At 38.9% G+C, this 14,902-nt stretch overlaps 1 long non-coding RNA gene across 3 annotated transcripts in view; it reads right to left on the reverse strand.

Moving 5' to 3' along the window:
• The window catches only part of LOC108581633, a 92,243-nt gene that overhangs the window by 30,646 nt on the left and 46,695 nt on the right, over nucleotides 1–14,902 (reverse strand). The window contains exon 1 of one of the 3 annotated variants that reach the window (XR_002516636.2): nucleotides 784–6,852. The exons of the other annotated variants lie outside the window; for them this stretch is intronic. This is a non-coding gene — a long non-coding RNA (uncharacterized LOC108581633). Of the gene's footprint in view, nucleotides 1–783; nucleotides 6,853–14,902 lie in introns of those variants that run through there. 3 annotated transcript variants of the gene reach the window in all.

The following is a 14,902-nucleotide window of genomic DNA, read 5'->3' on the forward strand; positions in this document are numbered from 1 at the left end:
CGCCACCACGCCTGGCTAATTGTTTTTGTATTTTTAATAGAGATGGGATTTCACTGTGTTAGCCAGGAGGGTCTCAATCTCCTGACCTCGTGATCTGCCTACCTCAGCCTCCCAAAGTGCTGGGATTACAGGTGTGAGCCACCATACCTGGCCATTTATTGGACGATTTTTGAATGGATTTCAAGACACACTAAATCTGACTCACATCTTTGGCTTCTGCTGTAGTTGCTGTACTCCAGCTCCATACTTTATTTTTTATAATGATAACTTTATATCCTAGGTATGAAGTCTCCAGAGTGGCTTATTCTGTGGACTGCCCGTACAATGATACCACTATGATTAAAGTCCCTGGATTTCTCCTTTCTGTACTCTCTACTCTTCATGTCCCATGTTGAATTAATGGCCAAATCTAACAGACTTTTACTTTCATCATTTTCTCACATATGCCGTCTGTTTTCCATTGTCATGACCATGGTATGTTTAGGCTTTAAATTTCTCTCTCTCTCTTTACCTGAGATAGGCACCACACCAATCTCCCTCTTCTCTCACAATTTATCCAGGAAACCACCTTCAGACCTTCTGGTTAACAGCTAGATTATCACCAAACCCAATCAGATCATCCTCCTAATCTTGTTCATCCAATGTCACCCCAGTTCCTAGGGTTAGTGTAAATTCCACATCCTGAAAGTCACTGCTAGAAGTGGCTGACATTTTCCATTTTATCTTTTACTCTCCATTGTATATGTTTCATAGCCCAGCCATGAAAGAGATAACAATGCTCACCAAATAATCTCTTTTCTTCCACTTTATGCAGCTTCTTGCCATTGAGCAGGCCATACAGCTAGTTCTGGTTAACTGGCTGTTAGCAGAAAGAACGTATGTCATTCCTGTGCCTGAGCCTAGAAAAACAGGCATGAGTTCTCCATGCTTCTTTATTCTTTTCCTGAAGCAACAAGGAAAGTTGCACATTTCAGATCCTATAGCTACAAAGTGGTGGAATCTGACATTTCATTGATCTAGTGTGTGAGCAAAAAATAAACATTTGATGTGTGTTGGTTTGTTGTGCTACTGGGATTTTGAAGTTAATCTGTTACTACACATAACTTAGCTTCTTTAAACTAGTACATCAACCGAAGTGGATGAACTCACCAATTCCTGCACCACATTGTGCTTTTCCTTATTCTTACCTTTGCCTTTGTGTATCTCTCCATTGGAAACATCTTTCTCTGAATGATCAATTCCTCCATCCCCACATTGCCTTATTCTGATTATTGGCATTTTACTCACCCTTCCAGAACCATCTCTAATGTTAATCATGTCTAGGTGCTTGCCCAATCAGATGTAATTTAACTTTCTTCTAATCATGACGAGTCTTGGTAGTTACCTTTTTCATTGCTAGTCACAAATTCTGTCTCATCCTATAGTTATTGGAATACTTATTTTTCCTCTCTGTTAGAAAGCAGGCCCTTCAGAGGGCCTGAATTATACTTACATGTCTCACCTGCACAGGCCTTTGTATCCAAGTTTTCTGGAAAATATTTGTGAAACTGAGTTGAAGACTCAGAGTGTGCAATATAATTTTCAAAAATTCTACCATAGTAGCTAAAAGAAAATATGTTTTGATATTTGGAAAACATCTATATGATGATTTTTACAGATTTTGTTACTTTCCTATTTCTCTTCTATTTTTATCATGAAATGGTGAACTCTTTTTTCACTATTGTCTTCTCTGGGCCTAGCACATTGTTTGGCACAAAATCAAGTACTAGATAACTTATGGGTGAATAAAGAAAGATTCAGTACATAAAACATTACTGTATTAAAAATTGAGTTAGCTAAGACTTAATTGCTTACAAGACCTCTATAGCTGGAAAGAGCATTTAATATATAAAATCAGAGTTTTAGAGGTAATAGTGACTTCAGAATAAGAAAAATGAAAAGTAATTTAGAAAGAAGTGTTATATTTCATAAAGCGTTCTCATGTATGTTATCTCAGCTGATTGTGTAATCATTGTCTGCAGTAAGCAGATATTATCCCTGCTTTACAGATGAAACAACAATCACAGAAAGGTTAAGTGAATTGCATGAGGTCAAACAGTTGGTTAAAAACTTTCTCAGGTCTCTAAATTCCTGGTCACAGCTCTGTATTCTACATGTTATTACCTTTATCTAAGTTCAAGACAAGAAACACCTTTAGGATTATCGTTTTGCTTGTGTAATGTGTTATCTCGGCAGCAGCAGCTAGGTAAATACTGTAGCTGAAGAAAGCATACGTGTACGCGTACACACACATGCACACAAACATAATTATAGAAGCCTCCTCTGGTCTGGGCCAAAATAAAATTAATCCTGCGTTCATTGCTGGTGAATGTTGAATCCTTCCATCTCAGTGTTGTGTTTAAGAATAAGTCAGTATACACTCTCTGTAATTGAATGTCAAGAAATGTGAAAATATATTGTTTTATTGCTACTGTTCATTGATTTATTGAAGTGATTTATTGACGATGGACATGCAGTACAACAAATCACTTTGCTGACACCATCAGCTGCCTTAACTAGGTTGTCAGTTCACGACATTAAAGGTAATGGATAGTGATTATTTTACAGTAATGGGTTTAATCAGCACTTTGAATGACTTAGCAGTCATGTCGGAGGAGAGCCAACTTATCATTTGTCAAGGCAGCATTTTGTTTACCAACATCATCTATAATTCATTTGATTGTTGACAATCATCAGCAAGTACCTCTCAGGCAAACTTTTATCAGAGATGGAAATCTGCACAGCTGCAGCATGCTAAGTAACCCCAAGGGGCTGCCTAAGCAGACACAGGTGGGGAGGCATGCTGTTACCCTGGCCACCCAGAGAGGTGGCTTCCACCAACTGGGCTTTTAGTCTTCTCACAGTGGGTTGGATTCTTTATGTTTCCTTCTCCTCAACCCCCTGATTCCATAGGATCTTCAGTAACCCAGAAATGTTTCAGGTACAAAATCTATGAAGGTAGGCAAATGAGAGGCACATGATCTTGTGTTAAGCTTGAGTTAGCTTAACATAGCTAAATACATCATCTTGGCTCTGCTACTTGTCACAGTAGAAGCCTGAACTGATCCACTACTGAAGTATCAGACAAGTTTGGGCAGGTTTGATGACCCAATGGGACAGACATAGCAGGAGTCTATTTTCATAAGAGATTGTACAGCTTCCTACAGGAAAGCTCAACAAAATGCTAGGACATTCTTTTTGCCCTTTGAGCACCTGAAATTTATCTCTAGAGGGTAAAAAGCACATGCATACATCATTTTAAATATAATTTTAGTGATTTTTCCAAGCTCTCTAAAGTGTAGCCCTAGGCAGTAAAATAAAGTAATTAGGAGCTTGGATTCTGGAGGAAAGCACACTTGGCTAGAACATCTACTTCACCCATTGCCAGTTTTGAGACCTTGGGCAAGTGACTAAACACCTTTCAGTTTCATTCATTCACAGCGATAGTAATATTACCTTTGTCAAGGATGCCTATGAATATTAAATGAATTAATGTTGGCAAAGTGCTTAATGCCATGCCTACACAGAGTAAGTGCTCAAAGAGTGGTTTTTATTACTGCTATTTTTTAACTTATGAATTCAGTCTTACAGCACCTGTCTTTATGGAAGGGAGAATCAGAAAGCCAAATTAAGGTGGAAACAAAGCCTTAGTTGTATGAATCCCTTATTGTGTCTTAGTCCTGTTTGTCTATTCATTTTCAGACACAATGCCAGCAAGAGACACAGGGAGGAAAACAGGAGCCATAAATAAGAAGCTGAAAGAAAGAGCTATTCTGCTAAATCTTGGTGGTGGGCTGCAATGTAAGTTACACTATCTTACTTTTCTCTGTAACATAAGAAAGCATTACATGGCACAAACCTTTGGCATCTTAAAAGTCCCAGGCCAAAAAATAAAAAAAATAAAAATTAAAAAAAAAAAAAAGTCCCAGGCCATCAGTGGGGGTAGAGTGCCCAGGGGGAGATGACAGCACCGATAGGAGGGGCAGCAGTGCCTAACACAAGCAGCATGCTCAGCAGAAGCAGCAGTGGGAACCAAAAATGCTATAGGTCCTGGAGGTGCCATGGACCCAGATGTATATAAAGCATGAATGAGTAATTCAAATAGCTGATTAAGAAAGGGAGAAGAGGAACAGAGGAACCATGCAGTGGCTAACAGCACAGTTTGATTTTAAGCATAAGTGGAATATCCCTTGAGGGCTTCCAGAAACTATTTTATTTGGGGGCAACCATATGTCACCAAAGGCTGGAGACCTAAACTATCAGGGTAGGGATAAAAACCAGAGAAGCACTAGTCTACAGTTGTTAGCAACTTGTCTTTGGCAGAGCTATTTATCCTCTCTTGGTATCATTTTTTTTTCTTCTCTATAAACTGAGAGTACTAGACAGGATATGTAGACACCAGTGGGTAAGGGGTTGGTAGAGATACATCAGAATCCTCATATAGTCTTTTTCAAAATACACATAGTTGTGGCCCTCAACAAATCTATCAGAATCCCTGGTTGGGGTTTGGTAGATGTTGGATGGGATGAAGTTGGGGGTGTTGCATTGAGGTGTGTGTGTGTGTGTGTGTGTGTGTGCGTGTACTGGGGTGTAGACATGTGTATTTAAACTCCCTATGTTATTCTCATTGATATTTCCACTTTTGATAACCATAGATTAAACTATCTCTGACTTACTTTCAGTCCTGTGATTCTATACATTTTTGATGCATTAGTTAAATTCTTATAATTATATCTAGTTTCCTTTCATAGATCTTTTCTTATTTCTTGGTCTGGTCCAACCATCCCCGGTCACGGAGGAAGCAAGCCCCTCTAAGTTAGGTACTATAGGAGAGACATTAGAAAAGGGGAGCACTCTCAAGTAGTTTAAGAAATGAATAAGAATATTATAATAACTTTCATTGATTGCAATGTGATAAACACTGTTCAAAGTGCTTTTCATGTATGAATTTATTTAATCTTCACAACATACTTATGGGGTAGGTTTGGTTATTATTCCTGCTTTATATACGAAAAAAATTCAAACACTAGGAAGTCAAACAATTTGCCCAATGTCAACCAGCTGGAGAGTGCTAAAGCCATTCTTTTAACTCAGGCATCTGATTCTGGGGACTGGGCTGATAACCCTTTCTCTATAGTGCTTGGGAATGATTAATGCATAAACAGCTAGGGGAGAATGACTCAGTGCACTCCTCTCAGATGACAATTAGCGTATCGGTGTGTAAGAAACCCTTTCTGAACCTCACTCATGTGGGTAACAGAAAGACTAACATTGTCCCTACTGGAATTGACAATTAAGATGTACAACCAACTTCTTTACTTGGCATGTTATGCAGTATATGAACAAATCATACTCTCTTTGGTGCTGAAGGGAGAAGTAAAGTGTGGAGACAGGCTGGCCTGGGAATCACAAAGGCAATATTCCAAACACTGGAGCCTCAAGTACTGAAGACAACTTTGCCTACTTCACAGCATAACTGGGGGCGTGCTCTACTTTTGAACCTGGCCAACTCCTTTTGGCCTGGATAAGCAGTCTTTTTTTTTTTGAGATGGAGTCTCGCTCTGTTGCCCTGGCTGGAGTGCAGTGGCACTATCTTGGCTCACTGCAAGCTCCGCCTCCCAGGTTCATGCCATTCTCCTGCCTCAGCCTCCCCAGTAGCGGGAACTACAGGCACCCACCACCACACCTGGCTAATTTCTTGTATTTCTTAGTAGAAGAGGAGTTTCACCCTATTAACAAGGATGGTCTCAATCTCCTGACATCATGATCCACTCGCCTTGGCCTCCCAAAGTGTTGGGATTACAGGTGTGAGCCACCACGCCCGGCCCAAACAGTCTTTTATCTGTACAAATCCCAGGGAAAGAGGATCATGTCCAGGAAAGAGGGACTATTGAGAATGGCCACCATGATGCTGAGATTACAATCACATTCCTGTGGCACGATCAGGAGACAAACATGCACTGACCCCTGAAGGAGTGGCATCCTCTGACCCCTGGAATAGTGGTAGGGATTTTTTAAAAATGAAAAAAAGAACAGACTGTTAAATCCTGTTAGAAGAAAGTGATGATGCAGCTTGCCTAATAACATGCACTTTATTAGCTAAACATTTCTTTCTACCTATTTCATCATCTGCAAAAAGCTAGGAAATATTCAGATTTAAACAACCAGTGTGAAAAAGAGAAGCCAATAAAGGAAACTTTTATAGCTTTTGAAACAACCCCATTTCCTTATACCTCCATAATGCAACAGTAGTTGTCTGCCTCTGCTCTGGCTCCAGGAAATACTAACTTGAAAGTCTTCTCTCTGCCAAAACCATCTTCTCTCATCTCCAGATGATAAGCAGGATACTCAGGAAGGAGGTAGAGGAGAATGAGGGGCCTTCAAAATGAGCTTGTTGACAAGTAAAAGCTGCTAGTGCAGAGATGTTTCCTCATTTACTAAAACTCCTTCCTGCCACATGCCCCTCACAAGTCTCCAAAATGAGGGTATGCCTACTCAAACACCAGTGCATTCCACTGAGAAGGAGAGTCCCTTACTAAAAGTGATGTCACAGCTCAGAAGAAATGAGAAGTGCTCATAATCAGGAAATATATATCCCTTTCTCTCCTGCTGCAAGGGAAAGGATGGAAGCTGGGTGTATTAGTCCCTACTCATGATGCTAATAAAGACATACCCAAGACTGGGTAATTTATAAAGGAAAGAGGTTTATTGGTCTCACAGCTCCATATGGCTGGGGGTGCCTCAATCATGGTGGAAGGTGAAGGAAGAGCAAAGGCACATCTTACATGGTGGCAGGCAAGACAGCATGTGTATGGGAACTGTCCTTTATAAAACCATCAGATCTCATGACACTTATACACTATTAGAGAACAGCACGGGAAAAACCCACCCCCAAGATTCAGTTACCTCCCACAACACATGTGGATTATGGGAGCTACAATTCAAGATGTGATTTGGGTGGGGATATAGTCAAACCATATCACTGGGATTGCTCTTTTTCTCTGGAAATCTAAATGCTTGATTTATTACAATTTGAAGAAATTTAAATAATCAAAGTTTTCTGCTCAAGTGCTGCACATGAAGCTCAGTGTTTCTGAGAGATTTCAAATATTCAATTAATCACTGTTTTATTGAGGGCCTGCACATACATAAGATAAGCCACAACATAACCAGATGATCAAACAGACTGTACAAAGAGGAGTTATCAGTGTGGGCTGAACAAGCCTTTGGAACAAAGTGGGTCTTGAGGAAATGATTGGCCACAAAAGGGGTGAGGACAATCAAGAAGACAAAAACTGCATCAGCAAAACTTTGAAGATGGAATATTATTGAAAAATGAGGTGATCTTCATGAGGATAACTTGGTTTGGCTACAAGTGTGTGTATTTAAATTACTGCCTGAAAGCATGTTAATATTACTGTAATTTTTGATGAATAACATGAGTCATATCTAATTTTCAGTCCTTCAAAATTAACTGAATGTGTGCAATTTCGCAAAGTTGTGACAAAATAGTAATGGCAGTGTTGCAAATTTCCTTTCAAATGAATGAGGACATGACCAGTGTCTCCAAATGGTACTTTTGCTTTCAAACGTGCATTGTTTATACCTTTTAACAATTGGACCATTCTACATTTTGAACAGGATATGTTAACAGACAACTTTTTCTGGGCTAACTTTACATTTTTAATAGAAAAAATGCATCCTATATGTGCTCACTGTAGATTTTTAAATTCAGATTTAAAAAATGAAGAAAAATGGTTAGACCAATGACTAACTAGAATAACCAGTGTAGAGAAGAAAATAAATGACCCGATGGAGCTGAAAAACAGCATGAGAACTTCGTGAAGCATATACAAGTTTCAATAGCCAAATCAATCATGAGGAAGAAAGGATATCAGTGATTGAAGATCAAATTAACGAAATAAAGCTAGAAGACAAGATTAGAGAAAAAAGAGTAAAAAGAAATGAACAAAGCCTCCAACAAATATGGGACTATGTGAAAAGACCAAATCTATATTTGACTGGTATACCTGAAAGTGATGGAGAGAATGGAACCAAGTTGGAAAACACTCTTCAGCACATTATCCAGGAGAATTTCACCAACCTAGCAAGGAAGGCCAACATTCAAATTCAGAGAATACAGACAACACCACAAAGATACTCCTCAAGAAGAGCAATCCCAACACGCATAATCATCAGATTCACCAAGGTTGAAATGAAGGAAAAAATGTTAAGGTCAGCCAGAGAGAAAGGTCGGGTTACCGACAAAGGGAAGCCCATCAGACCAACAGCAGATCTCTCGGCAGAAACTCTACAAACCAGAAGAGAGTGGGGGCGAATATTCAACATTCTTAAAGAAAAGAATTTTCAACCCAGAATTTCATATCCAGCCATAGTAAGCTTCATAAGTGAAGGAGAAATAAAAGCCTTTATGGAGAAGCAAATGCTGAGAGATTTTGTCACCACCAGTCCTGCCCTACAAGAGCTCCTGAAGGAAGTACTAAACATGGAAAGGAACAACTGGCACCAGCCACTGCAAAAATATGCCAAATTGGAAAGACCATCGATGCTAGGAAGAAACGGCATCAACTAATGGGCAGAATAACCAGCTAACATCATAATGACAGGCTCAAATTCACACATAATAATATTAGCCTTAAATGTAAATGGGCTAAATGCCCCATTTAAAAGACACAGACTGGCAAATTGCATAGAGTCAAGACCCATCAGTGTGCTGTTTTCAGAAGACCCATCTCACAAGCAAAGACACATAGGCTCAAAATAAAGGGATGGAGGAAGACTTACCAAGCAAATGGAAAGAAAAAAAAAAAAAGAGCAGGGTCACAATCCTAGTCTCTGATAAAACAGACTTTAAACCAACAAAGATCAAGAGACAAAGAAGGCCATTACATAATAGTAAAGGGATCAATGCAATGAGAAGAACTGTCTTAAATATATATGCGCCCAATACAGGAGCACCCAGATTCATAAAGCAAGTTCTTAGAGACCTACAAAGAGACTTAGACTCCCACACAATAATAGTGGGAGACTTTAACACTGCACTGTCGATATTAGACAGATCAAAGAGATAGAAAATAACAAGGATATCCAGGACTTGAACTCAACTCTGCACCAAGCACACCTAATAGAAATCTACAGAACTCTCTACCTCGAGTCAACATAATATACATTTTTCTCAGCACCACATCACACTTATTCCAAAATTGACCACATAATTGGAAGTAAAGCACTCCTCAGCAAATGTAAAAGAACAGAAATCACAACAAACTCTCTCTCAGACCACAGTGCAATCAAATTAGAACTCAGGATTAAGAGACTCACTCAAGACCTCATGGAAACTACATGGAAACTGAACAACCTGCTCCTGAATGACTACTGGGTAAATAACGAATGAAGGCAGAAATAAAGATGTTCTTTGAAACCAATGAGAATGGAGACACAACTTTCCATGTGTCTGGGACACAGACACAAAGAATTTCTGGGCCACATTTGAAGCAGTGCATAGAGGGAAATTTATAGCACCAAATGCCCACAAGAGAAAGCAGGAAAGATCTAAAATTGACACCCTAATATCACATTTAAAAGAACTAGAGAAGCAAGAGCAAAGAAATTCAAAAGCTAGCAGAAGACAAGAAATAACTAAGATTGGAGCAGAACTGAAGGAGATAGAGACACAAAAATCACTTCAAAAAAATCAATGAATCCAGGAGCTGGTTTTTTGAAAAGATCAACAAAATAGACTACTAGCAAGACTAATAAAGGAGGAAAGAGATAAGAGTCAAATAGATGCAATAAAAACTGGTAAAGGGGATATCACCAATGATCCCACAAAAGTACAAACTACCGTCAGATAATACTATAGACACCTCTACACAAATAAAGTAGAAAATCTAGATGAAATGGATAAATTCCTGGACACATACACCCTCCCAAGACTAAACCAGGAAAAAGTCGAATCTCTGAATAGACCAATAGTAGGTTCTGAAATTGACACAATAATAGCCTACCAGCTAAAAAAAGTTCAGGACCAGACGGATTCACAGCCAAATTCTACCAGAGGTACAAGAAGGAGCTGCTACCATTCCTTCTGAAACTATTCCAGTCAGTAGAAGAAGGAATCCTCCCCTAACTCATTTTATGAGGCCAGCATCATTCTGATACAAAAATCTGGCAGAGACACACACACAAGAAAATTGTAGGCCAATATTCCTGACGAACATTGATGCGAAAATCCTCAATAAAATATTGGCAAACCGAATCCAGCAGCACATCAAAAAGCTTATCCACCATGATCAAGTTTGCTTCATCCCTGGGATGCAAGGCTGGTTCAACATATGCAATCAATAAACGTAATCCATCACATAAATAGAACCAATGACAAAAGCCACGCAATTATCTCAATAGATACAGAAAAGGCCTTCGACAAAATTCAACAGCCCTTCAGGCTAAGAACTCTCAATGAACTAGGTATTGATGGAACATATCTCAAAATAATAAGAGCTATTTATGACAAACCCACAGCCAATATCATACTGAATGGGCAAAAACTGGAAGCATTCCCTTTGAAAACTGGCAGAAGACAAGGATGCCCTCTCTCACCACTCCTATTCAACATAGTATTGGAAGTTCTGGTCAGGGCAATCAGGCAAGAAAAAGAAATAAAGAGTATTCAATTAAGAAAAGAGGAAGTCAAATTGTCTCTGTTTGCAGATGACATGACATGATTGTATATTTAGAAAACCCCATCATCTCAGCCCAAATTCTCCTTAAGCTGATAAGCAACTTCAGCCAAGTCTCAGGATAAAAAATCAATGTGCAAAAATCACAAGCATTTATACACACCAATAACAGAGAGCCAAATCATGAGGGAACTCCCATTCACAATTGCTACAAAGAGAATAAAATACCTATGAATCCAAGTTACAAGGGATGTGAAGGATCTCTTCAAGGAGAACTACAAACCACTGCTCAATGAAATAAAACAGGATGCAAGCAAATGGAAAAACATTCCATGCTCATGGATAGGAAGAATCAATATTGTGAATATGGCCATACTGCCCAAAGTAATTTATAGATTCAATGCTATCCCCATCAAACTACCACTGACTTTCTTCACAGAATTGGAAAACCCTACTTTAAATTTCATATGGAACCAAAAAAGAGCCCATATAGCCAAGACAATCCTAAGCAAAAATAACAAAGCTGGAGGCATTATGCTACCTGACTTCAAACTATACTAAAAGGCTAAAGTGACCAAACAGCATGGTACTGGTACCAAAACAGATATATAGACTGCTTGGACAGAACAGAGTCCTCAGAAATAACACCACACATCTACAACCATCTGATCTTTGACAAACCTGACAAAAACAAGATTGAGGAAAGGATTCCCTATTTAATAAATGGTGCTGGGAAAACTGGCTAGCCATATGTAGAAAGCTGAAACTGGATCCCTTATTTACACCTTATACAGAAATTAACTTAAGATGGATTAAAGACTCAAATGTAAGACCTAAAAGCATAAAAGCCCTAGAAGAAAACCTAGGCAGTATCACTCAGGACATAGGGATGGGCAAAGAATTCAGGATGAAAACACCAAAAGCAATGGCAACAGAAGCCAAAATAGACATGGGATCTAATTAAACTAAAGAGCTTCTGCACAGCAGAAGAAACTATCAGGAGAGTGAACGGGAAACCTACAGATTGGGAAAAAAGTTTTGCAATGTATCCATCTGACAAAGGGTTAATATCCAGAATCCTCAAGGAACTTAAACAAAATTAGAAGAAGAAAACAACCCCATAAAAAAATGGGTGAAGGATATGAACAGACACTTCTCAAAAGAAGACATTTATGCAGCCAACAAACTTATGAAAAAATGCTCATCATCACCAGTCATTAGAAAAATGCAAATCAAAACCACAGTGAGATACTATCTCATGCCAGTAAGAATGGCAATCATTAAAAAGTCAGGAAACAACCAATGCTGGAGAGGATGTGGAGATACAGGAATTCTCTTACACAGTTGGTGGGAGTGTAAATTAGTTCAACCATTATGGAAGACAGTGTGGTGATTCCTCAAGGATCCAGAACTAGAAATACCATTTGACCCAGCCATCCCATTACTGGGTATATACCCAAAGATTATAACTCATGCTACTATAAAGACACATGCACACCTATGTTTACTGTGGCACTGTTCACAATAGCAAAGACTTGGAACCAACCCAAATGCCCATCCATGATAGACTGGATAAAGAAAATGTGGCACATATACACCATGGAATACTATGCAGCCATACAAAAGGATGACTTCATGTCCTTTGCAGGGACATGGACGAAACTGGAAACCATCATTCTCAGCAAAGTAACAGGAGAAGAGAAAACCAAACACTGCATATTCTCACTCATAAGTGGGAGTTGAACAATGAGAACACATGGACACAGGAAGGGGAACATCACACACTGGGGCCTGTTGGCAGGTGGGGGCCTGGGGGGAGGGATAGCATTAGGAGAAATACCTAACATAAATGACGAGTTGATGGGTGCAGCAAAGCAACACGACAGATGTATACCTACGTAACAACCTTGCATGTTGTGCACGTGTACCCCAAAACTGAAAGTATAATAAAAAAGAAGGAAAAAATATTTGTAACCTCACTCTTCCTCCTCTCAAAGATAATATGTTTGTGTATTTCTTTTAGACTGTATACGTGAGAATGTATGTGTGCTAGGATATGATTATAAAGGGCATGCAATTTGTGGTAGATTATACGTTTTCCAACGTGTCAACCCCTCCATGTATGCTATACCTTGGCAGAGTGTCCCTTCCCACATGGACTCTGGGGTGAGCCGTTTGACTTGTTTAAATCAATGGGGCATCAGCAAACAGAAGACTTGGGCAGCTCCAGATCTAGTTTTCCTGAGAATAAAAGACCACATTTATAGAAAAGTCCAATCATCCCACTTGTCCCAGATGAGCCAGGCCTCGAGTAACCCTGTGGCTGCATTGCTTAGCACCGCTGCATGACTCATCCCATGAGAATCCCACAAAATGACTTCTTAGCCAACTGAAAAATTATGAGATATAATATATTGTTATTTTAAGCCAGCAAATGTTAGTGTATAACTGATGCAGTGTTTTAAACCTGATTTTTCATTTAGTGTACTGTGAACATTGTTTTTGCTCTTAAGTAGAATTCAGTAACCTAATTTTTAAAATGCTTTTTATCACATTCCATTACAACATGTACTATAACCTGTTTAATGTCTCATTGTTTGACATGCTTACAATTAATTTTTAATACCCAGTTGGTGACTCCCTGATGCCACTTCCACTATGTAAACTTATTTTAAAACAAGTTTATATATAATTACCTTGTAAGCTCTTTGAGAACAGTAGCTATGAATAAATAAGCGTTTCTCCCTCTTAAGCTCTTCCACTGTTCATGGCAAATAGTCAGTGCTCAAAATATTTAGTGAATGTAAAAATGAATAAATATGCTTATAAATAAGTTAGAAAAACAGCATTTAATAATAGCCTACACATGTTAATACAATGTTATATTCAGACAAAGCATTATAGAGAATGCTTGCTATTGGTAGACTCTTTCTCCCCACCTCATACTTTCATGCTGTCCAAAAACACTAAGAAATGAACATTTTTTAGGAAATCAGTGTTGCTGCATTAAAACCTACTATTCCCCTGTCCCATTCTTTCAATGTCTTATTTAGAGTGGAGGTGACAACCAGCTAAAGTGATGAAAAAAATTGTAGTAAATTGATACTCTACTCTATTTACCATCCTTAAAAATGTGTATGTTCATGAAGAAATAGTTTGTGTTTCCTCAAATCATACTGCATTTATCCATATTCTGACATTTATGACAGTAAAATACTTCGAGGCATCTACTGTTTTGGAGTTTTTGTTTCCTTTTTTTTTTTATTATTATTATTATACTTTAAGTTCTAGGGCACATGTGCATAACGTGCAGGTTTGTTACATATGTATACTTGTGCCATGTTGCTGTGCTGCACCCATCAACTCGTCAGCACCCATCAACTCGTCATTTACATCAGGTATAACTCCCAATGCAATCCCTCCCCCCTCCCCCTTCCCTATGATAGGCCCCAGTGTGTGATGTTCCCCTTCCCGAGTCCAAGTGATCTCATTGTTCAGTTCCCACCTATGAGTGAGAACATGCGGTGTTTGGTTTTCTGTTCTTGTGATAGTTTGCTGAGAATGATGGTTTCCAGCTGCATCCATGTCCCTACAAAGTACACGAACTCATCCTTTTTTATGGCTGCATAGTATTCCATGGTGTATATGTGCCACATTTTCTTAATCCAATCTGTCACTGATGGACATTTGGGTTGATTCCAAGTCTTTGCTATTGTGAATAGTGCCGCAATAAACATATGTGTGCATGTGTCTTTATAGCAGCATGATTTATAATCCTTTGGGTATATACCCAGTAATGGGATGGCTGGGTCATATGGTACATCTAGTTCTAGATCTTTGAGGAATCGCCATACTGTTTTCCATAATGGTTGAACTAGTTTACAATCCCACCAACAGTGTAAAAGTGTTCCTATTTCTCCACATCCTCTCCAGCACCTGTTGTTTCCTGACTTTTTAATGATCGCCATTCTAACTGGTGTAAGATGGTATCTCATTGTGGTTTTGATTTGCATTTCTCTGATGGCCAGTGATGATGAGCATTTTTTCATGTGTCTGTTGGCTGTATGAATGTCTTCTTTTGAGAAATGTCTGTTCATATCCTTTGCCCACTTTTTGATGGGGCTGTTTGTTTTTTTCTTGCAAATTTAGACCTAATACCATAA

This window comes from Papio anubis, chromosome 14, assembly GCF_008728515.1.
Source record: "Papio anubis isolate 15944 chromosome 14, Panubis1.0, whole genome shotgun sequence".
Lineage (NCBI taxonomy): Eukaryota > Metazoa > Chordata > Mammalia > Primates > Cercopithecidae > Papio > Papio anubis.